Genomic DNA, 21,865 nt, shown 5'->3' with positions numbered 1-21,865 from the left:
TTATTAATAAGTGTTTATTGATGACGGATTACCCAAGGTATCAAAGCTATTGGTGCGATGTAGAGTCCAGATTAAACTGACTTATGACGTTTAATACTTGATGATAAAAATCAGAAACCAATTCCTTGGCTACTGTACACGGGTCGCAAAGGATGCGAAACAAATGAATGTTTAACAAAAATTAAAATAATATACCTAAATAAAGACTTCTTTATGTGGAACAGGAGAGTCAGAGAGACCTGTAGTTTTTTGAAGCTGAAGAGAAGCCATGGAAGGGCTTGAATATATTTAAAAAAAATACTATCAGAAACAGCCATTTGTCCAACATTAATTAATATAAGAAACTGTTGTAAATAATAATGATATTTGAAATAAATGATATAAGTGATTGAGTAAAAATCTAAGTTACTAAATGTCTAAACCGAAAGCTGTTTCCTTGTAAAAGAATGAACGACTCGTACAAACTACGATTGGTTAGTCGCCCGTTGTTGTTAGAATGTATATGTATGTATTTTAAAGCTATCATTTACTGCTGTAAAAAATACTCAAGTATGCAATGATCTAAGAAGTGTCAATGATAGGTTCCCTGGAAGTTTGCAGCATCAGAACCGGACACAGTCTGACACACAAACACACTTAAGCGCTTATTATAGAAGTACGCAATTTTAGTTCTAATACATCATTATACTTCTGGAAGATGACGATGGCATTCATGTGTTGACATCATTAAGGACAGCCGCAGGTCCAATGGTGTAATATTCAATACGCGAACTAGCCTTTTATTAAATTAATTAATTATTTTATTTTATTTTTAATGCTATACGGGTCAACAGAAATATAACCTAGTCCCAATTATGACGCTGGGTTTGGCTAAATTATTGTAATGACCTAGTTATTTATTGCTACATGTACTAAAAAATTATGTGTTCACAGTTAGGTTAGCAAAAAAGTTTCTAAAGTGCGTGAATTTTGTCTATTTCGTACAGGATTTTTGCGGTCTAGTTGTATTTATGTCTATTGATTCATCATGCACTACCTATTGATAACCATACTAATCTGTAAACAATTTGAAAATATGTCTTATATTTATGAAATTTTCTACTAATAACAAAACTTGTTGAAATGAACAGTGTTCCGAAGACGCAATATCGAAGACTGAAGCTGAAAATTAATAAAGCTATCCAATATGAAGATTGCTTTGTATCAAAGCATTGGAGTGGTTCCATATCAATATCGGCCTTTGAAAAATCTATCATGAAAAATGCGAAATTCGACTTGGCAGTATTGGGTTAATTTCAAAGCTGGGCAGAAACTTTGGTACAATATTGTGTTTTGATGATGTCTTTTATTACATCTGTATGAGAAAAGTATGTGTAAGTGTAAACTTACCACGGAATAATTTTCACAAGTATATTCAGGTATGGTGAAGCCCCATGGGTCAAAAGTAAATCAGGGCTACCGTTTCAAAGTATTATGCTGTCTTTTTCCATCAAAGCGTTAACACAATTTGACAGAAAAAGACGTTTGTTGGTAGAATTAAATAAAGTTTTGTTATGTTTACTTATAAGGCTTTGAAATTATTTTCTAGACGTAGTCTAGACTAGGTACCTTATTAATGTAAATAGAAAACAAATCACTTATCTTTGACCTACTTATTATAAGGACAATGAAATAATGATTGAACCTGGTTAAATGTTGTTAATAGAAAAATCTCGCGATTTAATGACAATTGCTTAAGTTGGTGACTGTACGTTACGTTAGTAAATTTTCGCTTACATTTTAGCTGCAGCCTGCAGTATCGTTTTGAGGCGCTGCGCGGCTGCACGCGCCCGCCATCTATTTAGAGCTTTGTCTGAACATATTGTGTTACTCAGTGTGTGTTTCGTGTATTATTGGATTGTGTGTGTAAGTATATATTTTATATGCTATAAATTGATATAAAAAATCCTATCCTACGTGTATCCATTAATCTAAGTAAAATAATATATATATATATATATATATATATAATTTATAATTACTTTTCATAATTAGTTTATTCTGATTTCGTCTTTTTAGGTTTTGATAATTTAAAAAAAAAAACCTTTTTTACGCGTTTATAATTGTAATGTATACGATACTTTACGGATGAGTTCGAGAACTTTTAATCTTTATAGTTTCGTAAAATTTTGCGCCTTGCTTCTTGGAAAGAATCTTTATAGAATTTAACTATTTATATCATTGTTAATGCTGTTATAATAATAATTTCTTATATATATGCTAATTTATTGATCTGACAATTTAGTATACAGGTTTGATTTTAAATGAAAACGAGTTTTATGTCCAGGTCAACAATGAAAAGTTGAAATGAACTAAATTCAAATTAAACCAGTGAAGTCGTATAGAAAATTTCGATTTAAAAACACTGAACAATTAGTATGATTTACAGGGGGTTAACATTGGACAAATTTAGTTTTTGACATACGGGAATCACATTTAGCACCAGTGTAGTGTACGAGCTATGTTGAAACATTAAATATACTATTTGTTTAATAACGTAATATTGAATAACAAATCGAAGACGATTTAGGGTTTGTTTTGCCTTCTGCACTTCTCTATGTTACTTGGTCGCCTGGAAAAGCTTATATGTAATAGGTATTTCAAACTATTACCTATTACTCAGATTTTTGGAAACAGTTTCTTGTAAATAAACAAATTTTATCTGCACGATATGCCGATAGTGCACGACAGTATATGTGAATAGGTGTATGTAGTATTTAAGATGTGTTTTAACGAGTAAAAATTATATTTAACAATATTTAAAAATATGGTATATTTTAATAGATTTTTGTTGATTTAAAAACTAAAATAATGTTTCATTTAATTACCTGTCAATTAAATGAATTATATTTGCAAAAATCTATATTTGCGATGATAATCCACGACTATCTTATCGTACGTGCTTTTGAGCGTTACAGCGACACAGCATTTCCTCATACATTTCCCAGTAGTGTTAATCTAATTTTATTTTATAGCATTTGCAAGTTGCAGTTCGACTTCCTCATTGTTCTACAGTATTGGCGAGTATTGATACATAACGTGTAACACTACTAAATAATTGAGGTCAATGAACCCTGTCAGAACATTGACCTTCTCTTGTTTAGATTTGCGATTATCAAAGATTACCTAAACTAAACATAGTATCCGGAATCTATAATTTGTGTATTGCATTGGTAAAGTTTTAAAATAAATCTACTGTCGGTTTGGCGCCATTTAATGAGATCACAATGAATAATCAAACTAATTTAGAATATGGCAACCGGCATAGTATGAAAAAGTCACTGAATCATTTGTTCATGACGTTACAGTGGATAATCTTGATTTTTTCGAATGTTCAACACAAGCAACCCAATATTCAGCTGCAATAAAGATTCAAATAAAATGATCTATAAAGAAAATAAGGGCAGTGTTAGTCTAGTGGATTCAGCATGTGACTCTCATCCCCTAGGTCGTAGGTTCGATCCCCGGCAGTGCACCAATGGACTTTCTTTCTATGTGCGCATTTAACACTCGCTCGAACCGTGAAGGAAAATATGGTGATGATACCGGCTTGCCTTAGACCCAAAAAGTCAACCGCGTGCGTCAGGCACAGAATGCTGGTCACCTACTTGCCTATTAGATTAACAAATGATCATGAAATAGATACAGAAATCTAAGGCTGTAGCGCTATTGATTTATTTTATTTTTAATTGTATTATATTTCTCTATGCAACGAAGTATTTGTAAATAATATATTGTATTTCTCTCTATCTTTAAAGTAATTGATACTAAATATATTTCATAATAGAACACATTTGCATAAACAGTGAAATATTATTGGCCGTTAGAGCAATTCTCATAAACTATGAACACAACTAATTTCCTGCAGCGGAACGATCCCGGCCTGCTCTGACCTATATTCTTTTGAAACTTTGTATGTAGACAAGACATGGACACAAAAGACCAGCGTTTTGACATTGATGCCGAGTGTTCTGGAATAGAAAATGGTCTTCGGGTAACTATTAAATGTTAATCATAATTACAAAAAAAAACTTTTTAGGTCTGGGCCTTAGATTTCAATATCTGTTTCATGATCATTTGTCAAGGCAAGTAGATGATCAGCCTTCTGTGCCTGACACCAGCCGTTGACTTTTTGGGTCTAAAACAAGCCGGTATCATCACTATATTTTCCTTCACCGTTCGAGCGAATGTTTAATGCGCACAGAGAAAGAAATTACAACATCAGTATTTTATTTGTTATTGAAGTTACCAGAACAAAAGTTCTGCCTAAAGAACGTGTCAAATTCTTTTTTAAACCAAGCAGTACGCATAAAACCAATATTTTTCGCCTAAAAGGTTTTATTTGGTATGTGTGTTAAACCACGTGAAAGTAAAGTCAACAAGAAATCCAAGCATTCGTAGGTATATTTTTGTTAAAAGGCTGTACTTCATGCACTAATATTCGAAATTTGAAATACCTATAAATCTCTGATGAGTTCTTTAGAGTTTTCACTGGACATCTGCCAACTAAGAAATTCACATTTTATTTACAGTAGATTATTTAACTTGGAATCCATGTGTTGATTGGATACAGATATTTTGGGATCTTGTTTTATACGTATTCAGACATGTTTATTGTCTACGAGGGGTGCTGGTGTAAATTCGATAACAACTGTAACACGTGGGCAATGTAAATGTCGACGTTATTTACTTTATTTTCTCCTAAACATAAACCCTTTTGAATTTTTTTAAAGTTACAAGCTATGATGCTCCGTCAATCACTCATTGGCAGGTCAATACTTGAGTTGAGAAAGATTTTTTATGTTATTAACAGCTCGGTTATCAGGGAAACAGTATGTTTAAGACCCTCCACAAGACTTCATACAAGAAGAGTTTATAAGAAACATTGGTATCAAAACCTGATGATTTCATAGCTTTACTGTTACGAAGCAACACATTTTGGATATAGAGACATTAGAATTACCAAATTTGCTAAGGAATCATTAGATGGGCGCCGGATTGTCGCGTGCTCGCCATTGCTGCGGTTCCCCCACCCACCGTGAGATTATGTAACTTTTGTAATGTCCTTTACACAATCAGTAAAGACCATAAACTATTGCACTTAATCTACTACTACATTTTTTATTGTATACATCAAAGTATCTTGAACCTCGACTCAGCTTTATGGACTTGAAGACTAATTGTTTATCCTAAACTGTTGGATGTTGTACAGTTGTTTACCCCTATAGTATCCACGAAAAGCTAATTCTTCCTTAATATGACATTTTAAAAGACCGTAACACACTCGCGAGCCCTCTGGCATTGAGGGTGTCCATGGGCGGCAGTATCACTTAACATTAGGTGAGCCTGCCCGTTTGTCCCCTGTTAAAAAAAAAACCACTTATATTAACTGAATGAGAACCTTCATTGTGAGCTTTGAATTATATTTAAAACGTAAGAATAACGGTAATTCTCCTTTCTGTTGTTATTCACAGCAACCGTTGCAATTTGTATTACGCAATCACTGTACCACTTTACTCTAAATAACATTTTGTCTAAACGCCGATGCTTTAATGATGGATGAAACCGGATATAACTGACGAGTGAAGATTATGACTTCTAATGTTGATAGCGAATGTCATTGTATAATTTAGGGTAGGCCTGTTTCCGAAACAGGTCAATGTTTTTCCATTGCTATTTAAAAGAAGATATTAAGCTCCGGGATTAACGACCCAGCATCAAACAAAAATCGTGGCACTCGTTATGAACCAAGAGACGATAGATTTGTCATTAGACTGAAGTCAAATAAATTCCTAAAATCCAATTGGGGAATTGATCGAGTTGATTCAATTATAAAACACGTGATAAGTGCAGACGGCACCGTGATGCAAAACAATCAAGGTGCAATGAACCTGGAGGAAGGGCCTGCCATAATCGATTTGCTAGCAACACCATAACGAGCGACTAATGAATCACGCGCTTGTAAACTTTGACTGCAGTTACGATTTGATTTAGGTATTAATGGAATTAAATTTTGAGTAGAGACTCATCTAAACGAGATATATAAAAGATATCGCTGTTCAGAACTGCTCATTAATAAATTAAAGATTGTTAAAAAAATAACGATTTTCGTCATTTAACGTACTAAACGTGTATATTATTATTAGAATTTAAAATCTAAATCATTGCCATATTCTAGACGTAAGTTACTGTGTTGAAAACAGTAATGTCGGGTGGTAGAGTATATAACTATAGAGCAATAAGCAGTGGACCCGTTTTGAATACGCCTGCGAAGTTTTTTGGTAGACATTAGTATATTAGTCTATTTTTGCATTAGCTCACTGCTACGATGTACGAATCGTACGACCGCGACGATGGTGTGATATATTTTATTTATGTTTTTTTTCTTCTTATTGTCTTGCGCACTCTGAATATTATTACATGTGTGACGGATATATTTAGTTACACACTGGCTGGTTTAGGTTTTATATTTTCTCGTTTGGTTTGATATTATATTGAAGTGAAACGCCATAATAATAGTATCAGCGTCACGACGATGTGCTGCGTTTTTGTCGAAGAAAAGGGAGAGAGTGATTGAGATCGATTGAGAGAGAGTGAGATAGGGCGAACGTAGCATGAAGCAAGTAGCCATGGAGCGAGAATAGGGAGCGACCAAGTGAAAAAGATCGAGAGAGAGTAACGGAGATCGAGAAAAATACACGCTGATGTATTAGAATGTTATATATTAGAACTTTAGATGGCAATTCTGTCGCATAACGTCGTGTGCAGTAATCGCAGATTTTTTTATTTATTTATATTATCATTAGCACGTATAGTGTGTAAACAGTGTGAACAAAGATATACAAATACATTGAGTGATCATAAACTGGAACATGATCTTCTATTCGGGCATTTACCTTAGTAATAATTAATTTTCAAAGAAGTTTCACTTCTGATTTCGCACTTTTTTAAAAGTTTTCTATTATATTAGTATGAAGTTACTGTAAATAGGAAATAAATATATTTTTTTAATTAGATTAAACTTTCAAAAGAAATATATGTCTCGGAACTAGATGTGCTTATGAATAGGAGCTTATTAATTACTTGGTTATTACTTTGTTATTGGCACAAATGCAATCACGCTCGTTATACAATTACAATTACATAATGTCTCATTAACAAGTGACCTCGAGGTAATTATAATTTGCGATTAATCATGCCACTATGAATTTCACTTATTTTAGATAGTTCCTGTTGTGTATTGAGTGTGTGTGTTATTTTACAACAGCAGAATAGAGCAGTGTTGGCCTAGTGGCTTCAGCGGTATAAGACCTGAGGTCGAAACCCCGGCTGTGCACCAATGGATTTTCTTTCTATGTCCGCATTTTACATTCCCTCGAATGGTGAAGGAAAACATCTTGAGGAAACCGGTTTGTTCTAGACCCAACAAGTCAACGGCATGTGTCCAGCACAGGAGTCATTCATGATCACCTCCTTGCTTATTAGTTTGACTAATCATGAAACAGATGCAGAAGTATAGGCCCAGACCTAAAAACGTTGTGGTTGTAGCGCCACTGATTCTTTTTAAATAAAAAAACTATACGCGCTCTGATAATTTCTTTTTTAAATGTCCTCCAAACTAAAATAACCTTCCTTTTATTGTCTCTATAAGTTATGTAATTTTAGTTGTCAGTCTCTCGAGTCATCTCTTGTTCTGTGTAAGATACATATACTATATTTTGCAATATCTATATCTGACGTTACACTTCCAATATTTTCTTTAGTCTGTTTTTTTTATGTAAAACGGGGAAACGGGACATGTACCCACTGACATTCATTGCCGCAACGCTCGCAACTTGCTGACCTTTTGAGAAAATAATTTAAAAAAATCTTTTCTTGAAGGACCCAAGGAGTCAAATTGGTTTGGAAATAATATTTACATACAAGACAGACATATAAGTATATTTAATAATCTTAGATCTAATTTGCGCGTGCGTTTCTAAATCGTTAATGTTATGACATCATAGATTATTACTCATGCAAGTACAGACTATTCATCTATCGCTGTTATGCAATGGAGTCCCGATCTATAATTACGATTGTTTACTTTTTATCCTGGCGCATTAGCAACTCAAGTGTTGATTACGAGTACAGTTTAGTCTATGACACATTCCTACAGATTTTGATGTTTACGTATATATTTAAAGGAAAATATTATATTCCATCTTTGGCTATATGTTTAGTACAATTATTTTTTGCTTTCATTATTTAAATGACTAGCAAAACCAACAGCCGTTGTTCTGGTCAGGTCTTAAATAATTTCTTGAATCAGTTTGAACATACAAAAACATCTAAGTCGGTTTAGGACTTTAATCAGAAAACCCTAAACGACATATAGAAATCAATCTTCTATAATATATTTGACAGCAAAAAATATTGATATGCCTTTTTTATTATATATTATACATGTTTCATATATATCATTTTTATTATATATTATATCTGTTTAAACCCTCCTTGAACCTGCACAAATATTTCAGGATCAAAATGTGCCAAATCGGTCCAGCCATCCTTGAGTTTTATCCTTGATATAGGGATATTGCTACATACATGACATTACTACATAACCGGGAAGTCACAGGCTCCTGATACAGTTATCAGTACATCAGGAGCCTGGGATACGTGTTTGTTAGGTAACCAGTTTGTGGAAATAGGATTATATTATAAATTCACGTATGTTTTGTTCTGATCAATGAGGTGTAACATTCTGTTTGGGTGTTTAAAAAACAGTTGAGGGTATCGATCTCTATCCCAATCCTGCGTAACCCCATAACGAACACACTTGTCTTGTCGAGAAATTTGTGGAATAAAGTGTGCACGCGTGTGTCTGTGTGGAGTATGCACACTTGTATATCTCCCACATAAATGACCAGTTTCAATAGGATTAGTGGCCTAATTCTTTCAAGTCAGTCTCTCTGGGTCGGTAACTGATAAACGCATTGTGTGACCAAAGTATGAAATGATCCATTTCGTCCATGTGAGTAGGTCTATATGTAATTGTAATTTTCTACTACTCGAATGTATAAAGAACTAGCGGATCCGACAGACGTTGTTATATACAGATGTCTTACAAAAAAATGTATTGTTAATCATTCTCAACTCCACTTGACCACACAAAAAATTCATAAAATCTATAATATATATACTTACCTGTTTATTTGCTATACAGATAAATGATCTAGATACCGACTGTAGCGCACCTGCAGAGCTGATTTGTGAATCTTTATTCAAATCGGTCCAGCCCTTTATGAGCAGTTCATTGACATACACAAGTACAGTAGAAATATATATATATATATATATATAAAGATATCGATCGCCATCTCAAAATGTTTGGTCGCAACTGTTTACACACGTGCGACTTAAACACGTGCTGAGCGTTTTTGGCGTCCATTTTTTATTTCTTTACTCATATGGCGTACATAACGGTTCTCAGTGGCGACCGGATTCTTGTAAATTTTATACGCAATTTCTAAAATTAATTCGTGATCCGAAAGAATTATTTGCTCCCATAAAGTATAATATTGTTTAGGCAGATAGTGTCACAGTGCAGACAGGAATGGCGGTATTCGGAGGAGTTTCCCAAAAACGGACACACATAAAAAATTGGTATGATAGAAACATAAATTTATTAAAATTATTATTATTTTTTATCTGGCTCAACTTATATCGTGTTACATGTAACGAAAAACGTGAAATAAACTAAACCGTGAAAATATCAGTAACAAAACTGATAGTTGAAAATAATATATTTAGGCACATAATGAGAAATGTCGCCAAGCTGTTATTGAAGTCCGATTAATTGTAGAAGCCCATATAATCGCAATTTAATGTAAAAATGTATAACGACATATATAAAACATAATTCAAAATAATTTGTTGATAATTAACGTGTTAAAGAATCAAGAAGAGTAGATTTGCTAAAAAAGCACTGAAAACAAATAAAGCATGCCTTGGCATTGAACTGATGTTATCACTGTTATAAACTATACTATACACTGTATATAGTTGATACTTGATCTTTCTTGATGTTTTTCTTTCTTTGTGTTCCTAACACTTGCTTTTACGGTGATGGAAAAAGTCGTAAATGCCTTAGACTCCCAAAATCTACGTGCACAGAAGGCGATACTTAAAAAACAAATGATCACGAGACAGACAGCTATCTGAGGTCCAGACCTTAAAGGTTGTAGCGCCACTGGTTCTTTTATAGCGATGTAGAACCCGGTTTACTTCAGTATTCCTTGTTTAGAAGCTTCCATAACCGTAAACATTATTTTATTATCGCTTCCTTATGACCGTTAATTCAGACACGTGTTAATACAGTAATGTAGTGTGTGTAATGTTAGCGTGTGGTCTGATATGAACGGATTGTGGTACCTATATAAATCTATTTTTAGTTATTTTATCATAATTCATGAAATTATTACTGTATTTATTTGAACTTGAATAAAATACAACTAGACTCTAAATCAGTATTACCTAATCTTCTAAAGTATTAATTAATATGTAAAATACATAATATTTTGTAATAAAAATTTAATTGTTCTTTTAAGAGACTGAAATGAAAGGTTTAGGAAGGAATAACTAGGGGTTTATTAACGTAACATAGTAAGCAAATTTTCAAAACATATAAAGAAAAACTGAAATTCAAATTCCTTAAATATAGTTGCCCCATTTCTATTAATTATGTTCAATTTTTGTATTGTAATGTAACGAAGTGTTAATAAATAAATTAATAAAATATATTTTCGAATATAATCAAATTGCCCTCTGTCATCGACACCTCGTTAGGCAGTACTGGTCTTAATAGTATTATACTATCTTTTTTTTTATGAAGACTCGACTTGTAATTTCCTAAAATAATCTGAAAATTTAGCAATAAAATTAAAATTAATCAATGAATAAAATTTATATTATTTGTATGTTTAATTTTATCAGACTTACTTGTGTTTACCTTCCTGCATTTCTTTGTGTTTTCCAATTGCCAAGTTTTTGCATTATTCGCATATTATCCCTCGAATCATACGATTTAATATCAATGCCAATTATCTTTTCTCCAATAAATATAAATGCGCACATAGACAGAAAATCCATTGGTCCATAGGTCCACAGCCCGGGATCGAACCTACGACCGTTTCTGCACTGCTTATTTTACAGAGTATAATTTTGAAGATGAGACGGTATATTATAGTTAACGGGTACCTCATAAATTACTAGTTGTACAATGACTATAAATGGTATCTACTCGTTGAACCTGACCTTCACCCTATCAGCATTATCCTGTTAGGAAGCTCAAGAATTTAATGACCGGTTTTATCCATTTACCCAATAGAGTGTGTAAGGGCTTTTATAAACAAGTATTATTTGCAAACATAAAATGTTTAGTGTCAAGTATAACTGCGTTCTCAATCGAACCAAGGTATTTGCACAAGCCTTAAAGATTTAAAGGCACGTATTTTAGGTTAAAAAATTTGACATTTCTGGATAATCTTCTCCTTCGTCCTCCAGTACGACCTCCATTGTGCTGGTCAACCACAGCCAATAAAGTTAAATAAGTCGCCCAATATCATACGTGGGCAGCCACGCGCTGTCTTGTTTTGCCGGTGTAAAATAAAAGTAGATACACACTATATGCCTTGCCTCTATAAACAAAGACAAATTTTTCTATTGCCATAATATTAAAAAAATTATACTAATTAAATATAAAAAAATAAGTAAACGTAATAAAAAAATCTCTTAGTATGACATACCTAACATAAAAATTACGATTTAAATATTAAAGTGCCGACTAAGACGGAATAGAAATCATGAAAATTATTTCGTTCGTATATTTTACACAGACAGGACGTCTATATAAATTTAGAATTGATCTTTTTGGAAGACAAGAAATTCCAAGCCTCAACTGTACTCAATAATTTACATTTCATAGGTGTTCTAGCGAATGTCGAGACGCGCGAGGAACGCGACAAGGGTACCCGGCGGCCTATAATTGGAACACCCCTTCATGTAAAATAATCTAAACGATACATGGAATTTTAAGTACATTGCGTTTTTTTGTTTTGTTTGTTGCTACAAATAACGAAGCAATTAATACGTAGACTTCCTATTATACCAAAGTAGACATATGCTTAATCTCACCACCTTATTTAAAAAAAGAAATTAATCTTATTGCTACCTAAAGTAAAAGTTTGACTCTATCTGTCAAATTGTTTTTACGCTGTGTTGGAAGGAGATCGATAGTTTAGTTTTTATGAATAATGTGGTAAAACTATTCTGTGCACAGACGATGTTCCATAGATTAAAATAATCACAATGAAATCTCTAATATGTAGTGTGGTCATCTTCTTATTGCAAGGTCATATCCAAATATAAAATATAAATTGTACTGGTTCGGGACACTATTGATGAATTACACTAGTCACAGAGTATCAAAAACATTTACGTGTCAACTGTCAACCTGACGGATGTGAAAATGAGTTTTAGTGAATTAATATTGTATACTGATGCGAGAATATCTCTTAGCTATAACTTTATATAAATAATTTAGGTACGAGTTTAATATTCCGACCAAAGTAACAGAGGTGCATGAGTACAACTTTCGTTAAAAATTCGCTTAGTTGTATAAATCGAAGTGACTTTCTCATGTGACTTGGCATTTTAATTGACCAGTCAATGTTAATAATTTAAGTACATAATGGATGTTTTTACAAGACTTGCTTGAGTTGTTTGTCTAACATCAAACGATGTTTTTATAAATGTATGCGTTATTTTTTGTAAAATTTATCTTTCCAGACGCATCAACGTTACACAAGAAATTTCGCTGGAATTGTATTTATTAAATTGTCTATATTAAAGTAATAATAATAAAAGCAGTGTTGGCCTTGTGGCTTTGGCGTGCGACTCTCATCCCCTAGGTCGTAGGGAATTTCTTTCTATTTACGCACTTGAAATTCGCTCGAACAGTGATGGAAAACATGGGGAGGCAAACGGCTTGCTTTAGACCCACAGGAGGCTGATCACCTACTTGCCTATCCGATTGACAAATGATCATGAAACAGTCACAGAAATCTGAGATACAGACCTTAAAAGGTTCTAGAGCCACAGATTTTTTTTATATTTCTAATAATAATAACACTTTATTCATGGGATTGACACAAAATAGGAGAAAAAATATTATAATTTTTATTGATTCCCGATTAGAAGTAAAAAATTTTTTTTAGGTTTTTAGTAAAGTGATCAATGAACTACCTATAAGATGTCATTACAAAATGGCAAAAGTGAAAAGATAACAATGGTACATGCTGTTTATTAAATATATTCTATTTGAAAAAAAGATACCTTTTGTTCCTCCCATACAAAACGCCAATTTCACCTAATAAGTTCTATAAGGCGTCAAAAGAATTCAATAACCTACAAAGAAAACGAAGTATTTTAATCACATTTAATAGTGATTTTGGAGCAAATATTTTAATTGCATACGCTATTATGCCGCGTTGACAAGTTAATTACCGTTTTGGGTTACACTAGGTGACAGGCGTTTCAGGTGGGCTTAATTTAGAATTACATAATTCGGAAGTTTCCGTACGAAACTTCTAATTATCATGACAACGTAAGCTTTTACGAACGGGTTTTACGCCGGGCTTGAATTTATAATAAAGTAATGGGTTTATTTAGCTAAAAAAGCAATGCGTGTTATAACTCGCCTGGAGTGGTATTTGAATACAACAAAAATTGTCAGTTATCTATGGTACAATGGATATTTTTTGTTGTGAATTTAATCAAATGAATCGCTAATGTAATGAAAAAATTATCTGTGCCGAAGATCTTTACAAAAAGTTTTCGTATTAAAACAGCGTAGGACCGCATTCATGTGTCAATTTATTAAAGAACAAATGAATATCATTTACGTAGACCAATACATCGTTCAAATTGCCCAATCTCTTACGAATTTAATATTTTAAGTCTCAATAAATGAATGCTTTATGACGAATTAATTTGTAAAGAGACGATGTAAGAACGACGCTTTTATGAAATAGTATGTTTTTTATAGCATAGGACGGGGACACCTGATCTTAAGTTATACCACCCTTAACCCTTTACCGCCGAGCTGGCAGCTCGCGAATTGCTTGAAGGACCCTAAGTCCAATTGGTTCCTTAATACTTCAGTGGACAGCTGGTTCCTCATAGTGGTGGTACGCAGCAACAACCTTAAATAACGCTCAGTTGTAGAACGACGGACGTCGAGGTGATACAGATGGTATTCTGTATTCTGCCTTTAAGTCCGACGGAACTGCAGCAATAGATTAGTGTCTATAGTATATAAAGTATAATATATTCCTTTTAATACTGTTTTAATGTGTTAATAATAAAGTATAATTTCACCGTTGTTATTAATAAATATTTGTGCATTTCTAGCACGTAGACAAATTTCGTGAATTTTATAAAACGAGTTTCGACTCCAATATGTTACAGATGAAAGGTTGATATGAAATTTTACGCTCGAATATTTGGCATGATTCGCAATTTTAAGATAAAATAAATGTCAGCGATTTTTACTGAAAAATGTTGAGTCCGTCTAGACATGGTTACATGACTTAGTTAATAATTATTTAAGAAATAACAGAAGTTTTTAAGTTTCGAAACTTAGCGCGTGAGATTTAAAAATAAACTAAATTTAAAGTACTACATAATCAGGATTACATTAAGTCCAGGTCCATGTGTAGTCTACGACGGCTCTTCACTTGTCTCTCGTCCTCGACACCAGATTCCTTGCTATCCTTTTTATGCCATGTACAGGTTTCTAGTGTTCTCTCGTTTTTCTTCCCACTGAGCCATTCTTAAGGGTCTTTTTGACCCATTTGTCATCACAAATGTGGGGAATGAGACCGACCCATTTCCAGTCTCTTTTACGACTTTACTAAAGAGTTAAAAAAAGTCTTATCGATATAGCAATTTTCTTTTTTGTCAATCGTTAAATCAAGATTGTCTTGTCGTTTACTTAGACAGAAGAGGCTATATTAATTCATGACAATCAATGACAAATATATAATTTGTTAAGTAAAAACATCTCAAAGACAGATACGACTCGTTGCCAGACAAAAAACAAAGACAACTCATTATCCGTCTACGGTCTTGAAAGCTCATTAAAGCTTATACAAGATACTTTAACTTTAGGCAAATACTTAAAAAGTCGATATTGTATTGCTGTACTGCGACACAAACCCATCCGCGGCTCGGGACAGAGATTTTCGTGTCATGTTTTACATATACAATATTAAATTTTATAAGAGGAATCTGTGGTCCTTTCGGAATTGTATCCAGTTCCTGGGCTTTTCCGGTTAGTACGTATTTTTTTTTAATTAGTGGAGTTATATGATTTGCAATGCCAAATCAAAAAGGGTATTGAAGAAATGTTTAAATCCAATTTTGGGAAGATTTGATATCACTTAAGGACACAAAAATAGTCCTATCTATTGGCAGACACAAAAAATATTATATATTGGTACTTTTATTAGCGAGTATTATAAACAATTGAGTATCGGAGAGACAGTCCTGAAATATATAAGAAATGACATTATGGAATAAAGATAACAGAAGGTTAACAGAACTCAATATCCGTAAAGGACCGTTACGCTTTATGCTCTAATTAATTTAATATCTTATTTCTCTTACGTATTCTAATGGTCTTAATCGTAAGCCTAGTTATATGTTTTTTTTATGTAAAGCGGTCTCTGTTTTGTAAGAACTTATAACCTAACCTTAAAGGGGGTAAATAATTGTGGATATATCACAACTTGAGACGGAAGAATCAAATTGGAACCCAATATAAAATCTCTGTACGGCAAGCATCAATCGCAATTCTCAATAAATTAATAAAGAAATTTTTTTATAAAAAAATATTTGGAAATTGAATTCCAGTTTTTCATCATGTTTTTAAAATTTAAGCGCGTATGCCAACGCTCTGCGTATGTATTATATGTGTAACATATAAAATCGTTAGCTATATGTCTAAAATTATTTTAGGTATGTGTGTTTTGACATTTGGCGTAATATTTTAGGAGTTCTAACACATTTAAGTGACGCAATACCACTTGCTATTAATTCCAAGTCAATGTTCTAATAAAAGTTCACACGACAAAATTGCACTTGTCGTGTATGCATTAGCAAAGTCAGGCTTATGTGTCTGTTCACGCAAATCGTTGGTTAAAAGGCTTTTTGTTGATCAGTTCTCTATATATACTTATATACCTTATGTACTTTCTGAAATGCTTATTAAATATTTTGTGGTAATAACTTTTGATCTCCTATAATTCGTTTCTTTCTCTTAAGTTGTGTTGAGGCTGTGTTGAAGACAGATGACTTAAATAAAAATAGTGCGATAAGGCTGTTTTTTTAATAATTTTTTGAAACTATAGTGCGTAGTATTGTCTTGTGTTAAAATATAATGCGTTTTTATTAGTAGCATTAAGCATTTTTATGTATATGGACAAAACTCTGCGTTTTTAAAAATATAATTGATTATACTCGTACTAAGATAGAATTTTTGTCTATGGTTCCTTATTTTTTTACATTTAAGTAATATAGGAAGAAACTTTTTTGGTTAAGAACACCGACCATTATTTGATTGCTTTCTTTCTTGTTTTATGATATTGTGATCTATAATTTAATATTAATGAGAATAGTAATATGAGAAACGAAACACAAAAACTTTATGATACACGACATTTTGTATTCCCTTACACTGTTTGGAATAAAAATATTATGCTTGACATAAGAAGTTATGTATTTTTTACAGCCTTCATCTTCAGTCATTATTAAAATACATATTTACTGCTACTTGCATATATATTCTTTTAGTTCCCATTGGAATTGCAATGTTACCATATATATATATATATATAAACGGTATGATTTATATTGCTGTACGTAGAGGTGGTTCGAGACCCCAGAGATAAATACTTCTCTGTTTGTTTGTTTGTTCATTTTACATTTCAAACGATATAGATTTTCTGCACCTACTAGCCCGTACCAATATTTCACCATTAAACCTAGTCGGAACTTAAAACCACTAGTTAGCTACGATATGTGTAGGCAACTTTTACGAGATACTTTAAATATCTGTTATCGCCGCTACAGTGAACAGGTTTTTTTTACATAATCTACGAATTTTTATTGTATTTATTTTAAGTTTGTAAATAACAATGTGAATTCGAACCGCTACAGAACGCCAAGATAGGTCTTTGTCTATTGGGGCCGTTAAGTAAGCAGATTTACAGCATTCCCCCCCCCCCCCTCTTCTTGTCAGCAAAATGAAGCGAAGCTCTCAAAACATACATAAACATATTAAATTTTGTAGGACTCCTCGAAAATGCATTTCGTTTTCATGGGTAAAAAATTACTGTTGTACGTCAAATAAGAAAATCAAAGACCTCCCCCCCTATATATAATATTGTATTACTTTTCATACATTGTACGACTAAGGCGACGATGACATTGTGGTCACTCCGGCTTTCTTAGTTTTATAAGCGTGGTCATTTCCTAAATAGTCGGAGTTACGCCCTGAGAGTATAGCCAGACGTATACACTCTCTTCGACTGTTACATTGCATTCATTCTTTACATAGCAATTTCTCTTATATTATATTGTTGTACGCGAGTGATTAATATAGAGTATAATTAAAATCCACTATTTTTTTAAGCACCCCAGTGACCCAAGTACAGACAGTACAGTATATATATATATATATATATATATATATAAATGGTAACATTGTAACCAATGAGAACAAACAGTTCAGAGCTAAAAGAAAACATACCCAAGTAGAAGTAAATATGTCTTTTAATAATGACTGAAGAAGAAGGCTGTAAAAAATACATAACTTATGACAAAAATAATATTAGCACATCCTTTGGCAATATGTCGTGGTTTTCTAAACGACTTCCATCATTTGCTACTTGTAAAACAAAAAAATCTAAGTTTTTAGAGCGCTCGTTAGTTTGTACTGATTTCGCGTGATTTTAAATTGAGTTAAATGGAGAGACAATGCTCCATTGACATAGATGTGCATCGTTATGTAACATTAATTCCGTTTTGTGCAATCATTTCCAATCCGCGCATCATTCTTACGTCAACGATAAGGATTTTAAATATAGTTTTTTCATACACAACAGATGTTAAGTGAGATGTGGCCTATTGGACGCATGTACAGGAGATGTTAAACCCTTTAAATGAACCCATTTTATACTGCCTAGGGAAGATGGAAGGGCGCAAGGAGTTCCTCTCCTTTGCTGTTCTTATAAAAAAAACCACAAACCAGTGCAGTGCGGGCACCACTGCGGTGAAACTCCAGCGTGCTTCTAGATGAGCGTTGTTTGAAAGGGGATGACGGATTAGATTGCCAATCTGATAGCATATGCTTTATGATAGATATAGATACTTAGCACCTAGAGTAATCTAGTGGTTCCATATTCTTTTTGATATTTTTAAATAAATAAAAAAAAATATTTGCAGGTCAGTCACTGAACCACGAGTATAATAAAGGGTTAGTGAGATTAGGTATGTTAAAAACGGGTTGGATTTTGACATACTTTAGTTTTTTTAAGAGCCGTTAATTTACAAAAATACAATACATTCCTTTATGTCTTCGAACAAAGGCTTTGTTTTAAAAATCAGTAATTGCTTAAAAAAATATATCTGTGTTCAGCTATTAAGCTGAATAATATTAGATTAGTGTTAATATACGTAATAGTAGCAATTTTTATGCGTTTTAATCATTAAATAAAACAAATTAGCACATATCAGGATATTTATAAAAGGAACTTCAAGCAAAATACAAAATTACAATATATTAAACCTAATCTTATAATTTACTTAAGTAAATAAATGTGGGCGCCAGGAGGATTTTGGTTTATCCTACCAATATATATGTGATTATGTTTACCACATAAACAAATTGTCAATTTATTATTCAATAATGAACATTTAATTTGAGGGCGTTTCCCAAACCTAAAAAAAGTATATATTTCAGATAGCTTTACAACAAAATAAAACGAAACCTTAATAATAATTAAAGAAACATACCCCTCAACACAGTTATAACCGGAATAATCCAAAATTGTATATCACACAAGACACACTTTATGTCTTAAAACCGTCCAATACATGGCAATCACCGCCCGTCCCTACCCTCATCCTATTATACAATGTTTTCTTAATTATAATAAAAGTTACTTGACTTTTTTCATTTTTGAACAACGGTATTAGTGTTGCTAGGCAACAGTGAAGAGAATTCAAAATTCCAAACAGAAGACGAAAGTCGCATCTCATAACTCCTATGCAAACGAGGTATAAAGGGCTAAATGAATATTCTCAAGTTAATTCTGTAATTCAATCTCTAAGTGAGAGATCTTATGTCTACTGCGCTTGACCGTGGCGAGCGGAGTTAAGTGGTTTACTTCAAAGATGAGCTCGGCTCGTTCTTTTTGCTGCTTTACGTGCATATCAGATGATTTTGTTTTTAACAGAAATTTACTATATTTTCCCCTTTGGCATTAAGTCTCCACGGGCGGTATCACTTATGTGAATTTCATGTCTATTTGCCCCTGTTCTATAAAATAATATATCTTAATTCGGCCGCAATGACAATTTTTACTACGTTTATACTGGTTTTAACGAATACTTCGGGAACTGTAGATGTACCTAACAAACCTTGGAGAATATTAAAAACAAATTAGGGAAACTAAGCCTAATTCCGCTTCACTTAGGCTAATAAAAAATAATTTAAAACATCATAAAAATTACACTAGAAGCAGATAGGGCGGTGTTTTCATAGCTTATATAAGAGTATTGGCAAGTATGTACATTGTATATAACGCTGTTTTGAATTTTGAACCGGATAAGTTTTGAGTGCCTGCCCATTAATGGAGTCTTGGAGTGTGTCTTGTTCTGTGGCAGATGCAGCAACTGTTCCGCAGTCGCAATACCCGTCCACTACCTAAGGTTGCGAAACCATGTTTTTTTCCTTTTACCAACACGCCAATATGTTAGAGCTTAAACTGTCAATGTCATTATAGAGCATTTATTTAATATACTTAAATAAATTCCTTTGAAACAAATGCTTAATTTATTTTATGGAATACCTTGTTAAAGAATATCATTTACGAAGCCTTAACAATTTGCAGGAACTTTTAAACTTTTATATATTAAATAAGAAAGAGAGACTGACTATAACCCCTAGGTAGAGGGCGCCCACAGTAAGTCATCATCGCGTTCGGTCTTGATCCGCGGATTTCACCTCGCCTCTAGTCTTTTCGGCTCTCTTTGCCTCATCCGTACGGCGCCAAGGGGTTTGATTGGAACCCGCAAGGGAAGCGGAAGCGTGGCTGTCCCAGACAAAATATAATTAATATTTATTAATTTACAATTATTTCTGTATAAATTTTTAATAAATGGAATAAATAAAATAAGGAATAAATGAGTCTTAATTATTATTATTATCTTAAATAAATTTACGACTGAAGCAATTACGATGTGTGTTGTAAAGAAATCGTACTGATTAATAGGACGCATTGACCACCTAATTTTAAAGTTGGATTGAATGACGTTACTCGCAGGTTTAATTAACCTCAATTTTGATTTCACGTCTCTTGTTGATGTCAAGTGTCCTTATACGGTGAAGCAGAGAGAGCCATATGGTGCTCACCGGTCAAGGCCATAGCTCTCAGCGAAACCACGTGTAAACAATCACCATGAAGTTATTTCTAAAGCTAACTCGTGAAACAACTATTCTTCTGTCATTAAGAGTAAATCAAATAATGTATCTGGTTTTCTTTTCTACTAAGTTCTTTCAGAGTAGCCGCAGCTCCAGTCCATACACAAATATGAAGACAAGAGGGCATAAAAAGCAAAAACTAAAGCAGAACTCGAAAATAATAACACTTTGTATTTTTCACTCAATCTTTAAAAAAAAACAATAATGTTTCTTTACGCAAGATTGTTTCGTGATTATTTTGGATTATAACTGCGGCTATTGGCGTTGTTTTAGTGTGTATTTTACGCTACGTTCAAAGTGAAGAAATCCTTACAATAAATAGTTATCAGTGTCCGAGCCAAACCATTTTTTATATCCGAGTTAAGACCATTAGATGGGTGACCAATGCCCACTAAAATCGGGTAGTTCCTAGGATGCATTTGTGTTGAACCTTCAACCGATAGAACAATCCAAAATCCAATTTTTATTTTTGTTAATGGCTTAGATTTGTTGTGTTAATAAATTTTCTGAACTGTCGTAAAGTTATTTGTGTTAAGCACGAACGATTGGAAATCACTTTCCAATCGGCAGCTGCCTTTTCACACCAATCTAATTTCCAATGGGCAATGAAATGACGACGACCACAATGAAAGGTTAAAAAACTAATGATACTTCTTATAGTCTATTGGCAGATTTACTTAAACATTGAATTCGAAATTGATTTCCCTTTGCGAGATTTTCTATTAAAATTGCTTACATTGAGGAGTTTTTAAAGTGATTTTTTTCGTCGTTGTTAAACTGATTTTATTTGCAATTGACAAAGTTTTTACCAGCAGGGCTACGGGTTGGTTACTTGTTTAGCCACAGCCTCAATTTTTAGGACTAGAGGTTAGACATACGATGTACTATAGGTACTTATCTTCGCCGTACGCGAAAACTAAACGGAAAATAGAGAAATAGAAGTATGTTTTGATGGCTTTTAGCCACTAAGATAATAGATCATTTTATTTTAAACTTAAATTGTTTCTCGATCCACTA

General features: G+C 33.0%; 1 protein-coding gene across 2 annotated transcripts in view; it reads left to right on the top strand.

Annotated features, from left to right (window-relative positions):
• Positions 1 to 1,831: 1,831 nt before the first annotated feature.
• LOC123719223 overlaps positions 1,832 to 21,865 on the top strand; it is a 47,506-nt gene continuing 27,472 nt past the window's right edge. The window contains exon 1 of one of the 2 annotated variants that reach the window (XM_045676164.1): positions 1,832 to 1,905. The gene's annotated coding sequence lies outside the window, so the exon portion shown is untranslated. Of the gene's footprint in view, positions 1,906 to 18,597; positions 18,620 to 21,865 lie in introns of those variants that run through there. The other variant, XM_045676166.1, reaches the window with a different exon arrangement.

The sequence above is a fragment of the Pieris brassicae genome, chromosome 2 (genome assembly GCF_905147105.1).
Source record: "Pieris brassicae chromosome 2, ilPieBrab1.1, whole genome shotgun sequence".
NCBI classification, from domain to species: domain Eukaryota; kingdom Metazoa; phylum Arthropoda; class Insecta; order Lepidoptera; family Pieridae; genus Pieris; species Pieris brassicae.
The sequence above is the reverse complement of the archived record's forward strand: the minus strand, read 5'-3'. Positions and strand labels throughout refer to the sequence as shown.